The following is a 15,175-nucleotide window of genomic DNA, read 5'->3' on the forward strand; positions in this document are numbered from 1 at the left end:
TGGAAGAGCTAGTGGACAGATAGCGCCTGTTTGCCAGGTTTTCACCGTCTATTTTTATTGCACTTTTTTTTGATATTTTATTTATTTATTTATTTTTTTTGCTTTTTTCACTATTTTTTATTTTTTCAAACATAAAACTTTTTCAGATGCATGTTATTGATAGGTTCTTCGAGCTGATCTCCATCCTGTGTTGATAGCTGATATGCTCCTAACCCAAATATGGTTGTGACCACAAATGGACCTAACCAATTTGGTTCAAAATTTCCTTTCTTTTCTCGATCTGCCTGGTTGCGTGGATTTTCCTTTAGCACCAGGTCTCCCACTTGAAAGAGTCTCGGTTTAACTTTGTGATTATAGCTCCGACACATTCTTTGCTAATATACCTTTAGATGATCAAAGGGATTTTGTCTTTGTTCATGGATCAGTTCTAACTCTTGCAGTCTAGATACTTTTTGTTCTTCATCTAGAATAAGACCTTTTAGTGATACACGTAGAGAAAGTATCTCTACTTCGATTGGCAATATGGATTCTGATCCATATACAAGAGAGAAAGGTGTGGCACTTGTCGGTGAGTGGATACTAGTACGGTAGGCCCATAAAGCAGGGTTCAGTTGAATATGCTAATCTTTTCCAGCATTGTTTACTGTCTTTTTAAGGATTTTTAGAATAGTTTTGTTAGATGCTTCTGCCTACCCATTCCCCTGTGGATAGTAGGGGGTGGAGAATCTATGTTGGATTTTGAACTTCTCACATAGCTCTTGTACATCCTGGTTCTTGAATGGTCGTCCATTATCAGTGATAATGGTTATTGGTATTCCATAGTGATAGATGATGTACTTCAAGATAAATGCAGCAATTTGTTTTCTTGTGATGTTTGTGAGAGGTACAGCCTCAATCCATTTTGTAAAATATTCTGTAGCTACAAGGATGAATTTGTGTCCATTGGATGATGAAGGATTTATCTTTCCTACCAGATCAAGACCCCACTGACAAAAAGGCCAAGATGTTGCTAAAGCATGAAGTTCTTGTGCTGGCGCTTGAATCAAATTCCCATGGATCTGACATTGTTTGCACATTCTTGCTATCTTAAAAGAATATCGTTCCATAGTCGACCAATAATAGCACAAGCGTATGAGTTTTTTAGAAAGGGTAAGACCAATTGAATGAGTGCCACAAATGCTGTTATAGACTTCATGTAAGGCTTTCTCAGATTCTTCTTGTTCGAGACATCGTAAGAGAGTACTGTCTAGACCTCATTTATACAGGGTATCCGCGACGAGAGTAAAATGAGAGGATTGGCAAATAAAGTTTATCTTTTGGTTCTTTGATAAGTTAGGAGGTAGGATGTTGTCTTTTAGATATGTGTAAATTTGGCCATAGCGGGATGAATCATGCCCGACAAGGTGACAGATAGTTTGGGAATTGGGACAATTATGAGTAGGGTAAAACAATTCTTCCACCAAGAATTCATAACGCTATTTATTTTCCTATGTCTGAAGGAGAGAAGCAAGTGTATCCATGGCATCTGCTGTTTTGTTGTCATTTCTTGGAATCTGCTAAAAAGTTATTTCTACAAAGCACTTCTTGATATCATCCACCATCTTTTTGCAAGGCATTAATTTTTCATCATTTGTTTGATAGTCATCATTGATTTGATTGATGACGAGCAGAGAGTCTCCAAAGACTTGAAGTTGTGTAATGTTCCATTCTATAGACATTTTGATACCTGTTACCAAAGATTTATATTCTGTTGTATTATTGGTGCATGGAAAGCTTAATTTGTATTCTTTTGGGATTGTATGACCTTATGGTGTGATGAATAGAATACCTGCTCCTAATCTGTGTTGTGTCTATGAACCATCAAAGAATAGTTGCCATGTTTTTGTGGTGACTGTTAGGATATCAACATCAAGAAACTCAATGTGCAAAGGATGATCATCTTGAAGTGGTGTCTCTGCTAGTTGGTCTACAATGACTTGTCCTTCGATAGCTTTTCTGTCAATATATTCAATATCAAACTCACTTAGAATCATGATCCATTTCGCTAGTCATCCTGTCAATGTGGCTTTACTGAGCAAATACTTCAGAGGATCGATTTTAGCTATTAACTTGATGGAGTGAGATAGTAGATAGTGTCATAATTTTTGAGAAGCAAAAACTATGGCCAAGCATGTTTTTTTTTTTTTGTTGATGAATAGTTGACCTCATATCCTACTAGTGTTCTGCTGATGTAGTAGATGGCTCATTCTTTTCCTTCATTGTCCTATTGTGCTATAAAAACTCCTAATGATGTTTCAATAGTTGATACATAGAGTAATAATGGTTTTCCTAGAATTGGTGAAATTAGAACAGGTGGTTGCATGAGATATGCCTTGATCTTGTTGAATGTTTCTCCACATTTATGGTCCCATTTGAAAGTAACATGTTTGTGCAATAGATGAGTAAATGGTTGACATTTATCTGCTAGTTGAGCCACAAATCTTCTGATTGACTGGAGTCTTCCTTGTAGTGATCTTAGTTGACTGATATTCTTAGGAGATGCCATTTCCATGATCGCTTTCACCTTAGTTGGATCCACTTCGATTCCTTGTGCTGAGACAATGTATCCCAATAGCTTTCTTGAAGTTATACCAAAAGCACATTTCTTAGGGTTTAGCCATAGCTTGTATTGTTCTAACCTGTCAAATATCTTTTCTAGTATTTCTATATGTTCTTCTCTGTTATATGATTTAGCCAAGATGTCATCTACATAGTCTTCCATGAATGTATGCATCATGTCATGAAATATAGTTGTCATAGCTCTTTGATATGTAGCACCGACATTCTTTAGTCCAAAAGGCATGACGTTCTAGCAAAAAGTACCCCATGGACATGTGAAAGTTGTCTTTTTTCTTGATCTTCGGGTGCTATTTTGATCTGATTATATCTAGAGAAACCATCCATTAGAGGAATCAGGGAGTGTCCAGCAGTTAAATCTACAATGATATCGATGTTAGGCAAAGGAAAGTCATCCTTTGGACATGCGTTATTAAGATCTCTGAAGTCTATGCATATTTTGATGCTTTTATCTGGTTTTGAAATAGGAGCAATGTTGGATATCCATTGAGGATAAGCTATTGGTCTGATGAATCTGACATCCAATCATTTCTTTAGTTCTTCCTTGACAAGAAGAGCAATATGAGGATGCATCTTCTGTAATGTTTGTTTAACGGGTGTGGCTCTTGGATTAACATTTAATTGATTCATAACAAGCTTTAAATCTAACCCTGGCATGTCTGCATATGACCAGGCAAAATTGATTTTTCATCATTTCAAAAATTCCACATATTGTTGCATTTCTTTCTTAGATAAAGAAGTTGTTGGATGAAGAATCTTTGGTTGCTCTATTGTGCCAATGTTAATTGCCTCTATTGGTTCGATCAAAATGGATGATCTTTCTTGATAGTGCTCAGGTAAAGTGTCAAATCTCCCATCTTCTAGCACCTCGAGGAGGTTTTCACCATTAGATGCGTCCTTTATTTTTACTTTTTCTTGATCTAATGTTGCGGAGAGATGGTTTTCAGCATTAGACATGATATTGTTTTCTTTATTTTCACTTTTGTGACTAGGAGATTTGGCACCCACTTGACTGGAAGATGCATTGGTGACATTCCTGGTGGAAGTTGTTACGGGTTTGATTGCGTTAAGATATATAGATATGGTATGGTCATTTGGAAAGGTATCAATAGCAGTGTGTCCTTCATTTTCCCAATCAATAAGCTCAGGGTGTATTAGAGGTAAGGGATCTTTAGGTTGGGATGTTTCGAGGGTGTTTAGGGTCATGATTGATGTATCAAAGTTTTCAGTATGTATGTCGATGTCTAGAATGGTACTCTCATTAGAATGACCTTGCATAAGAAGTTCCTGATCGTCCTTGTTTAAGCCCCTATTAGCCAAGTGTGATTCTAATTCAAGTGAAGTAGTTCCTGACATTTGTTTTGCATACGTGTGAACTACATCAACTCCTACATCTTCTTCAAAACAATTTTATTTAACTAATTCTTCAGAGTGATAGGAATCCCATTCCCATTCATTAGAGTTTGTATCACTTGCAGCCTATAATATACAGATTTGGTTATATAGCATTTCTTCTACTTTTCTGGTTACATCTTTCCTTCTTTCATATTCCAATTCTTCAGGACTGAGATTGAGTTCTGTCAATCTTGCTATGAATTCTCCTTGATTAGTACTAGTTTCATGTCTATTTTGATTGGGATTTGATGCTACTTGAGAGATATCTGTAATTGGTTTCTCTTGGTGATTTGAGGATTGCTTCTTTTGCCACTTCATGTTTTCTTGTGTTTTTTGCTTAGCTAATTCTTCTTCTCTTTCAATTGCCAGTTGTTCTTGTCTGTTTGCATATTCCTCTTGTTGTTGACTAAAATATGTGTCTTCTGGTAGAGTGACATATCCTATACCTATTTTGTCTATAGTTTGTCGAATATGAGGCTGAATAGGTTCTGAGATACCTTCTTTTCTTTTTCCTATAGGGCCTGTTCCAATGTATCCCATCCTTCAAAGGATGTTGAATCCTTTTCCATATTTTTCTGTAGGTATTCTGACATTGTTAACCTTTTGATGAACTTCTTCATCTTTGTATAGCCATTGCAGCACATCTTTGTCTTTTGTCTCCTCTGATAAGGTTCCAACACTAATGAATGCTCCATCAAATATTAGAAGATGTTTCACAATTGGTTGTTGTTTAGAGTTTGATGGTTTTCCAAAGGATTTAGGAGAAAGTGGTAATTGTGATATTGAGTATTCTTCGTTCCCTCAATCTTTTAGCTGCATTTTCTTTTTCCATGCTTGATATAATAGATGCAAATGATTGTTCCTTGGATTGGGTGTTTGATGTTGTTGCCTCCCTATTATATGGAACAATTACTTCTTGACCCATTTTTAAATTGCTACAGTATTAGAATGGATTTGCATCTGCAGAGATTGTGATTTCTTGCCTCTCGTAGGGAAATTTGACACGTCGATGATATGTGGATGGTACAACTTGTAAGTCATGTATCCATGGTCTCCCTAGGAGTACATTATATGATAAGTCCAAGTCTAGAACTTGTCACGTTGTGTCTTTTTGTAGAGGTTCCACTCTGATAGGTAGCATCACAATTCCCTTGGAGGAACGTTCTTCTTCATCATAGGCTTTTATAGTGATCCTTTTCCAAACATCAACTGCATCTTTTGAATATCCTAAGGCACAAACAAGACTTAATGAAAAAATATTTAGGCTAGCTCCCCCATCTATTAGAACACGCTTGACTTGTGTTTTGTGGATAAGGACTTCGATGTGCAAGGGAGCATTGTGGGGGTGTTGTAAAGACATATCATCTTCTTCAGTAAATGAAAGGCAATGCGAGGTGGTAAGGTGTCCCACCATGGTCTGGAATTGGTCGATATCAAGATCTTTGGATACAGTGGTATCTACTAATGCTCGTTCAAGAATTTCTTTATGTGCGGGTGAAATTTTTAAAAGTTCCAGGATGGAGATTTGCGTGGGTGTTTTTTGTAGTTTCTCCAATAGATTGTAGTGTTTTGTTATAGTGGATGATGCGTTCGTTGTAGGACCCAGCAAAACAACTTTGGCTTTGCTTCTTGTTATAGCATGAGCATGTTCTTGATTTTGTTTTTCTTTAACTACAATCACATTCACCATATTGTCATATGTATGAGTGTAGTTTACCTTTGCTCTACCCTTACCATTGTTTGCTGTTGATGATTCACCTTTCTCATAGTTTGGAAGCGGAGTCTTAAAGGCAGTATGAGATTCATTTATTGTATGTCCATCCACAGTTATTACTCCATTATCAATCAAATCTTGTATGACATGTTTCAATTTCTGACAATTATCTATGAGATGTCCTTTGTTTCAATGGAAATCACAATATTGATGATCATTCCACCATGGTGGTTTTATTTGAGGTTCATAGTTCCTTTCTTTTGGTAAAGAAATCAGTTTGTTTGCGATAAGTGTTTTTAATGCTGACCCCAGGGGTTCACCAATGTCTATAAATTCTCTTCGAAAGAAAGTTTTGATAGTTGCTCTTTGGTGATTGTTGTTTTGTTGTGCCGCTGCTGAGTGAGTAGATAGATTGAAAACCAGTTGTTTTGGTTTTACATTATTGTTATCTACTATTCCATCATTAACTACATTTTGATTTCTATTCCAAAACTTTGGCTTGTCATTGTGATTGTTATTATTGTTGTTGTTAGGAGGATAGACTCCTTCTTTGTACATTTTCAATTCAACTCTCTTTATCATGGCTTCTTCCATTCTGATTCCATTATCCACCATTTTTCCAAAACTTTGATTTCCTTGCATTTTTAAGTAATTACTCATTTGATCATTTAAGTTGTCAATGAATATATCCATTTTTTCGTATTCTGGCATGATACGAGGATACTGTAAAGCTAGGCATCTCCATCGTTGTAAGAATATCATGAAGGGTTCTCCACTCTTTTGTTTTGCATTACACGAGTCTAGCATGGTTACTTCATGTTGTATGTTGTAAGAGTATTGTGAACGAAACTTATCCACCAACTCTGAAAATGATCTGATTCCAAGTGGAAGTTTGGAGAACCATTCCATAGCTAGTCGAGTTAAGCTTTTCGAAAATAGTCTCATTAAGTAGGTATCCTCGTGTGCAAACTCCATTCTCATGGTGCAAAATTTTCTTATATGATCTTGAGGGTCAGTGCTTTCATCATATTTTTCATATCTAGGAGTTTCAAAACCTATAGGAAACAGTATCATGTTTAGGTTTATGTCGAATGGATAAGGACAAATTTCTTGAAGTGAATATCGTCTAACATTTCCTCTTTGCATATCTTGAATTTGTGTTTGTATTGTTTGTAGTTGTTGTGTGAGAGTCATGATAGGATTATCAACATGATTTGTTCTCACATAACCTTGATTTTGCATTCTAGGAGAATCTCAATCTCTTCTTGGTTCATCCCTAGTTCTTCTTGTATCTTCATTGAATTGAATGTTATTCAAGATTTCTACTTCATCTTTTTTAGGGATGTAAGTTTCTTCATTGGTTCTAGTGTTACAAGGAATTGACATGTCATTCATTTTGAGACCAAAGATTTCCTTATATTGTTCTTTATTAGGAGGATCACTTTTCTTTTGTGTCAATTTGTTTACATCAAAGTCTTGAGGGAGTGTAGCACCAGATTTGGCTAACATTAGAAAATATTTTTCTTTTTCTTCCTCCAATAGTTTTTGCATAAATTTGTCGAATTGAGGATCCTTTTGATGTCTCTGATGTTTTGTTCTGTTATTTCTCCTTCAACTTGTATTTCACCTTCATGTTCCATGATTATAGTTGTTTCTAATGTTTTGGTTTCGGTCTCTGTGATTTTTCATCTTTGAGCTCTAGTTAGAATGGGCATACACATGATGATTTAAGCATAGAATAACTTATAACAAGTGTTTATGAATACTGCAAATTGATCAAGCAGACTGACAGACCTGAAAAAGTCATGCAAAGAGACAGCTCTGGACTAATAAAAATACAGACTCGTATGACACTTCTTTCTGAATAGTACGACAAAAGATATAGTACCATACGATAAATCAACAATTTTCTTTGAACAAGCATAATTTCGTACGACAAAACTTTATGAAGAATATGACAAAGTAGTTTCCTCGTACGGCATAGAATATGACAGTGAAAAATGTGTTTGTTTTGCTGAATTTGATTTGTGAATTTTGGTGTTTTGCTTGTGTCTTCCAATTTTTAGATGTCCAATTTCTCAATTTTAGGGATGAATACACAACAAACACATGATGTGATAAGTGACTCAAAGCATGCTAAACCCTAAGGAAGTTGGCTAAGAATGAAAACCTTTGCTTGCTGACTTAGATACACACCCAATAGCTGATTAGAATATGGCTACTGAGCATCATGCAATGGATTCTCAACGTTGTATTATCCAACTCCAAATGCTAATGGGGGCATGATATGGCAAGTGTCTTGGGAGAGTTACTATCTCTCTTGCACAAGATTATCACCCTTTTGGAGGTGAATCGGGTAGTTTCTAATTTAACTGGAGCTAGTAAGGGATCCATTCGGCGCGCTGGGGTATAAACTCAATTAAGAGGTCTCCCAGCCTTGAAAACCAAGGTTTGATATACCCGAAGGTATGAAGGAGATCTATTCCCGAGCACTTCTATTTCTTTGATTTTCATCAAAAACACATTCATTTTGTAGTGGGTTGGATTACTTGGCATTAGCCGTTCCCACTTAGGTAGTTTCCCTCTTACCGGCCTTAATGGCTAAGAGTTATTACTCCTCGAGAGGGCAAGCTTGCTAAAGAAATGCACTAATGAAGCAAAAGATGAGTCTAGCTTTCTGATCACCTAAGAAAGGTGAGAGCATACTCACCTATGATCACAATCACATAAGACATGTTTGTTCATTTTTCTTAGTAAAATTGAAGTGTGCTTAAAAATCTTAAAGAATACACAAAATTTTGTTGAATTCTTAGGCAACCTGCAAAAATTCGTTAGTAGTCATGATTTGTGTTTTGAATTTTATCTTTGACAATCGTATTTTCTTTGACAAGCGTCCTGCAAAACTTGTTAGGCTGCAACAAAATCTCATAACCAGTCAGGGTTAGTGTTAGAAAATCTCAGATTAAAACAAAAAAAAACCTTAACTTGCAGTTTATTAAAAAAATGACATAGCCAGAGACTCATATGACACAAATTTCTAGTTAGTATGACACAAATTTAGATTTCACACAGAGACCAAAATTAACTTGTACGACACAAAAATGAGCTAGAACAATTAGGAAATTCTAAAGCAGAAACTCGTACGACAAGGATTTAGCTATCATATGACAATGAAAAGGAGCTCGTATGACACAGGATCAACTATTCACAATGAGTAAAATAGTGTTGTATGTGAGAGGAATCACCTCGTACGAGTCAGGATGGTCTGTCATCCCGAGCTGAAAGGAAGTTCGTATGAGCTGGAAAAGAAACTTGTACGAATTTTTGAAACAGAGCCGGACAGAGATGAAATTTGCTGAAGATTAAGAGGCCGAAAATGATGATTTTGGGCCCCATGATGGGCACCAAAATGTCTTGTATGTGTGTGGTGTACTTGTTATACCTGTATCTATAGCACAAAACAATCAATAAATCAGTACAAGCATGGTTAGAAGATTTAATCAATGAAAGATAAAAACCATAGCTAATCGACTTATTGCCTCCTAGGAAATGCGAGTATGAATTTTGCTCTTAGATCTAATTAGGCGAGTTCATGATTGATCTAGCATGATTAAGCTAAAATGAAGATACAAGTAAGCTAAAATTGAGCATGATAACATTGCTTGAAATAAACTAGAAGCTAGATGCCTATAGTAACAATGCAAATGAGATGATAAAAAATGATATGAAATTGGGACCCTTTGTTCTCCAAAATGAGGTCTATTTATAGGATTTCCCATTGCTTGGGGTGAGGTGGCAAGAATTAACGGTCAAGATTGATCTGAAGATATCAATGGTTAAATTGGAGGAGGTTGGAAAAGGGGGTTGGATTAAAGGGAACATCTATCATCTCTATGGTGACAAGTGTCAAGAGGCTTCTAGAAGAGGTTGTATGGAAGAGAACACTTAATGACAAGTGTCACAAAGGTTCTAGAAGATGTTGGATGGAAGGGAACATGGGGGTAGGTAGAATGGGTTAGGTTTAGGAATGGTTAGGTTAGGTGGTTAAAGTTAGGAGAATTTGAATTTAGAAATTCAATTAATAGAAAAATGGCTAATTAATCTCAACAACTCATTGATTTGATTTGTTTTAATTAATTAGAGGATTGGAATAATGATTTTGATGGGGAGAATTAATTAATCAAAAGGATTATTGAGATAAACTTATTTAATAAATCCTTAGATTTATTAATAAGTAGATTAAAAGGGGTATTTAATCAAATTGTTGATGAATGGAGGATTTTAATCGAATTGTTGATGAATTCAATTAAATTAGTGAGGGAGATTAATTAAATAATTGCTTATTTAATTAATTATCTTCGGACCATTTTTAGGTGTATACACTTGGAAAACATGGAAAAGAAAATGGGCAAGGACACAAAGGAAGACCAAAAGTTTAGGATCTGAAGGAGAAATTCAAGACCTTGGAGTTTCAGGGCTCTAGACACACAAACCAAGGGAAACCAAATGAAAAAACAAACAAAGCAAACAAAGAGGAAACAAATGAAACTGAACTGAAGAAGAAAAGGGCCACTAGCTCGGAAAGCAAAAAGTTGGGGTGTGTTATGCAAGGCATAACAAATGATGACCCTCCTAGGAAAATCCTTGGAAACACATATTTTCAAGCACTCAACCCTTCAAGAACCTAGAATTTCTAGTTTACGCTCATGCAAGTGAACTCAAAGAAGACTAATCATAATCCATTCTAAACACAAGAAAGAGACCCAAGTTACAACTGAAAACCCATGTGTGTGCAAACGATTTATTAACCATCCTTTGAGTTTCATTATGACCAAGAAAGGAAGACCCTATCCAGCCTACGTAGGTGAAGGGAGTGGTTTCCAACATGCAATGATGTCCTGGGCATAACTCTGTTGCCAGCTAGGCATCTATAGCCCTGAGAGAGATACCTTTAATTCACCTCAAGTATTGCTCCACTCCTAGCCAAGTATCTAGATAGCCCCGATGGAGGTACTTGAATGACCCTTGTGAATAGAGATTTTGATAATTCCTTCTTTCTCTTTTTTTTTGGTTTTCTTTTTGACAATTGTATTCCTTTTCTCAGTTTTTTCTCAATTTTCAGGCAATAAAGCTTGAAACTGGATTGGGAACCATAGTGGACATTGTGAAGAAAACATAAATCTTTATATTTTTCACCTTAGATAGAGGTTACTATACCTGCTATAAAATAACCTATGGATTTCTTAAGATTTATAGTTCATGATAGGTTTTCAAATGCTCCCTAGAAACTCAAAAATGCACTAAGTCAAGATACATGCTAGAACCTTCAAGATTGAAAAGTATGAAAGTAAACTAATGCTTCTAAGGCAAGTGACTGATCAAGTATCTAGAAATAAGTATAGAAAACTCTCAACTAGGTCACTTTTCATTATACCCTTCATGCAACAATCCAACTTTCACATTAGAATAGGGAGCTCCAAACATGAAATAGGAGTGAGGAGACAAGAACAATCCACACACAAGAGAACAACAACACGAAGTGAAAAGAAAGAAAAAAGGAAGGAGGAAGAGGAAATAAGACAAACAAGAACCAAAAAACAAGAAATGAACGAAGACACAACACTAACACACAACAAGGACAAAAGATAGGAAAGACCAAACAAACAAGGAAAACAAAAGAAAACAAAAAAAAAAAACTCAACTACTCCTACCTAGCTAGCCTAGACTAACACAACCAACTTAAGAATCGATCTTAACAAAAAGGGACAAAAAAAAATTTAGCCACTTCTTGATTGATTTTTCATTATGTTCAATAGTAACAACCTAGTAGGGCAACTCCTAAGTCTAGCAAATTCATTTTTGTATTAAAAAATGTAAAATTACACCAATTTCAATTCTTTTTTAGAGCACAAAAATTTAAAGATCAACAATTGTCGGTTTTTATTTTGACAGTGATTTACCCAAAAATAGGTTCTAATTTCCCCCACCTTGTATTCAAATGCAAAGTAATCAACTTATGGAGGGAAAATGAAGGAAGCCACCTGATTTGATCGCATCGTACAAACATGCTCATGTATATTGAATTCATACTTATGAGGTCCCAACTCGAGGTACAACTTGTCGCCCTTCTCAGATTTACACATGCCAAGAAAAACAACATTAAAGAGGGACAAAACTAATAGATCTAGCCACAAATCAACAAGGATAGGGATGATAATACTTATTAGATTTCTTGGATTTGTCCATTTGATACCCTCTTTTAAATTGAATTATAAAAATGCTAAAATTAGGGTAAATGTGCCGAAAACACAGTAATAGTGAGCTACAGTTGTTGGATCAAGCCACAAACCTGGATCTAAGGAATCTAAATGTATTCAATTTTTTTCTTAGAAGGAGCTCCTAAAATTTTAGGATCAGGATGGGTGTCGCTCTGGTCCACCGCACTTTTCATTGTCCAAATGAGAACCTATTCATCTCTATAAATAAAGCCAATTCTAAAGATCACAACTCCATGCCTGCTCCTGCACATGCTAGAGAGGGAAATAGGTTGGGAATCAGGGATTTGCCTAAGTCAAACCTCGATTTAGGAACGAAATACTGCAAATACTAAAATAAGCAATGGAAAGGTATACCTCGGATATTCAATTGTTGATAATGATGCTTTACTTCTTGAATGTAATCACATATGTTGTATGAAATGACATGAATATGACAAAACCCTAATCACACACACAAATGCTTGCATATGAATGATGTAATGTTGCTCCATAATGATTGAATGAAGAATATGAAGCCTTGAAGACCTCTAAAAATTATTGATGATGAATGCTTCAATACTTGAATTATCGATTGCTTGTAGATGGAGACTTATTATGAAATTTGTAAGGTTGTTAAGTAGGAAAACAACTTCCTACACAAATGTTGAGAGGAGGGTAATGCAAAAAATTTAATAGATCGTTACAACAGTTACATAAACTTAATAGAAATAAAAAAAATATCATGCATACCACAACACACCAACACAATGATTTACGTGGGGAAAAACCTTTTAGGAGAAAAACTCCACACTCCAAAAGCAACTCAATATATTATTCAACAATCAACAATAGATTACAATATACTTGCAAAGAAATCTCTTCATAGGAGTACCACTAATCAGAGACTTAGAGGTAACTCAATAGCCATAAGACTCTTACACACAACCTCTATCTCACGCACCTCATATATAGGAGATACAATACAAGAAATCATCAAATGGTATTGCAAAACCATGGGCTAAAACCACCCAATAAAGTAGAGCCGACCTTATCTCCATTCTAGATTCCCTATGATCTGTCAAAACACACATCAACATGTGCTCCTCCCTTTTACAACTCATTTATGTGTTTGATGCAATTTATATTTCCTATTTTAGGAGTCCAAACTTCTAGAGGCGATAACCTATGAACCGTGTGTTCGATTGATGAACCATTTGAAGTTCCAGAAAGCTAGAGAAGTTCTCTATCATCTCGTAAATGGCCTTGTCATTTATGCCCACTTTTTAGGGTGTTTTGGAGCCTCTAAATTACTCAAAATTAATTTAAAACCTTTCATCACACCCTCCAAAAATAAAAACTTTAGTAGCTTAAAAATTAGCTATGACCTTGTGATAACAATTTGCTGACATGCTCATGTAGCCAACTAGAAGCTTCGGGGATAATTTCACACCATTTTATGCTTAAACTAAAACTTAATATAAATAGTAACCTCATGTATATGCAAGGTTGAGACACCATTTTCCCAACATTCTCCCACTTGTCGAACACCTTGCAAGAGAAAAGGGAGTCAACACAATAATTTAATTGCTAAGGGTCATGAGGCCCCTAGACTCCGAACACCATCTGAACTTCTATGTGCTCACAACATTAGTTAAGGAATTTGCAACATTCATAAAAGTTTCTAACTTAAATAGCTTCATCCTGCCATCCTCGACCATATATTTGACAAAATTATACTAAACATCAATATGTTTGGTCCAGACATGAAATATCGGGGTTTTAGCTAGGTAGATCGCACTCTGACTGTCATAATAAACTATCACCGCACCTTATTTTAGTCCAATGTCTAAACATAGTCTCTTAAGCCAAATGGCTTCTTTACAAGTGTGAGTAGCTACAATATACTCTACTTCTACAGTGGATAAAGCAACCACAACCTGTCGCTTACTCATCCAACTAATTGCACCACCAAATAAAGTAAACACATAGGTACTGGTGGATCTTCTGCTATCAATATCACCCACTCAGTTTGAATCCACATAACCATGAATATCAAAGGAAATCACATCTCCAACTAAATTACCATGATAACACAAATAATACTCTAAGGTACCCTTCAAATATCTTGAGACTCTTTTGACTGCATCCCAACAAAATCTACCAGTATTAGACATATATCTGGAAAGAACTCCCACTGCTTGGGTAATGTCTAGTCTAGTACAGACCATAGCATAAATCAAACATCCAACTACACTCTGGTAATGCACTCTACTCATGTCTACCATCTCTGATGGAGATGTAGGACAATTTAAAACATATAATTTCATTCCAACTGCAAAGGAACACATAATGGTCTACAATCCTGCATGTTGAAATAGATACTTTGGCCTAGCCATATCTTTCTGTTCACTCCATCTCTTCTATTTTCCATCCCAAGAATGGGGTAAAAGCACAATGTTGTGTCACACTTTTATAAAGGCATCGACCAACAAAACTAAAACTATTTAACTTCGACTATAGAAAAGTGACATTTCTAAATTGAATTTTGAAATGATGTAAACTGATCAAATGTAGAAATATTAATGGAATTTATGTTTGTTATTTTTTAAATTTTTAGGAAAAAAATTGATATATTTTTTATACTTTTGAAGACAGATATTTCATTGCTGAAAAATGCTGAAATCAGGGGTTCGAGTCGATGCCACACAAGAAAATGAAAATGACTTATTTTTTTCTGATTTTTTTTCCAAGTAGAGAACATATATATGCAGTGTTAAATAATTTTTTTAAAAAATTTTGATGTATATTTTTCTCATTATAATATTTTGAAGTCCAACATAGTTAAATTTGACAGGTTTTGGTCGGCGCCACCTCTTGACTAGTAAATTTATCATTAACCAAAAACAAAAAATACCATTTTCGAGAAGATTCTCTCATCTAGTGAAAAATTATTTCTTTTAATTTTATTCAATATTTATTTTTAATTTCGAATCAGCCTCTTTTTTTACTTTAAAAAGCTACTCACAATGTTTAATTAATAAAAAATATTCAAAATGATCAAAATAGTAAAAATATTATATGACCAGATTCATGACTTCGAGATCTGCAAAAGGGTATTTTTTGTTTTTTGAAAAAAAAAAATTCAAATTGATGAAAAATTAACCAGAAGTTGAATTTGGCAAAAATACACAAA

This window comes from Cryptomeria japonica, chromosome 7, assembly GCF_030272615.1.
Source record: "Cryptomeria japonica chromosome 7, Sugi_1.0, whole genome shotgun sequence".
Taxonomy (NCBI): domain Eukaryota; kingdom Viridiplantae; phylum Streptophyta; class Pinopsida; order Cupressales; family Cupressaceae; genus Cryptomeria; species Cryptomeria japonica.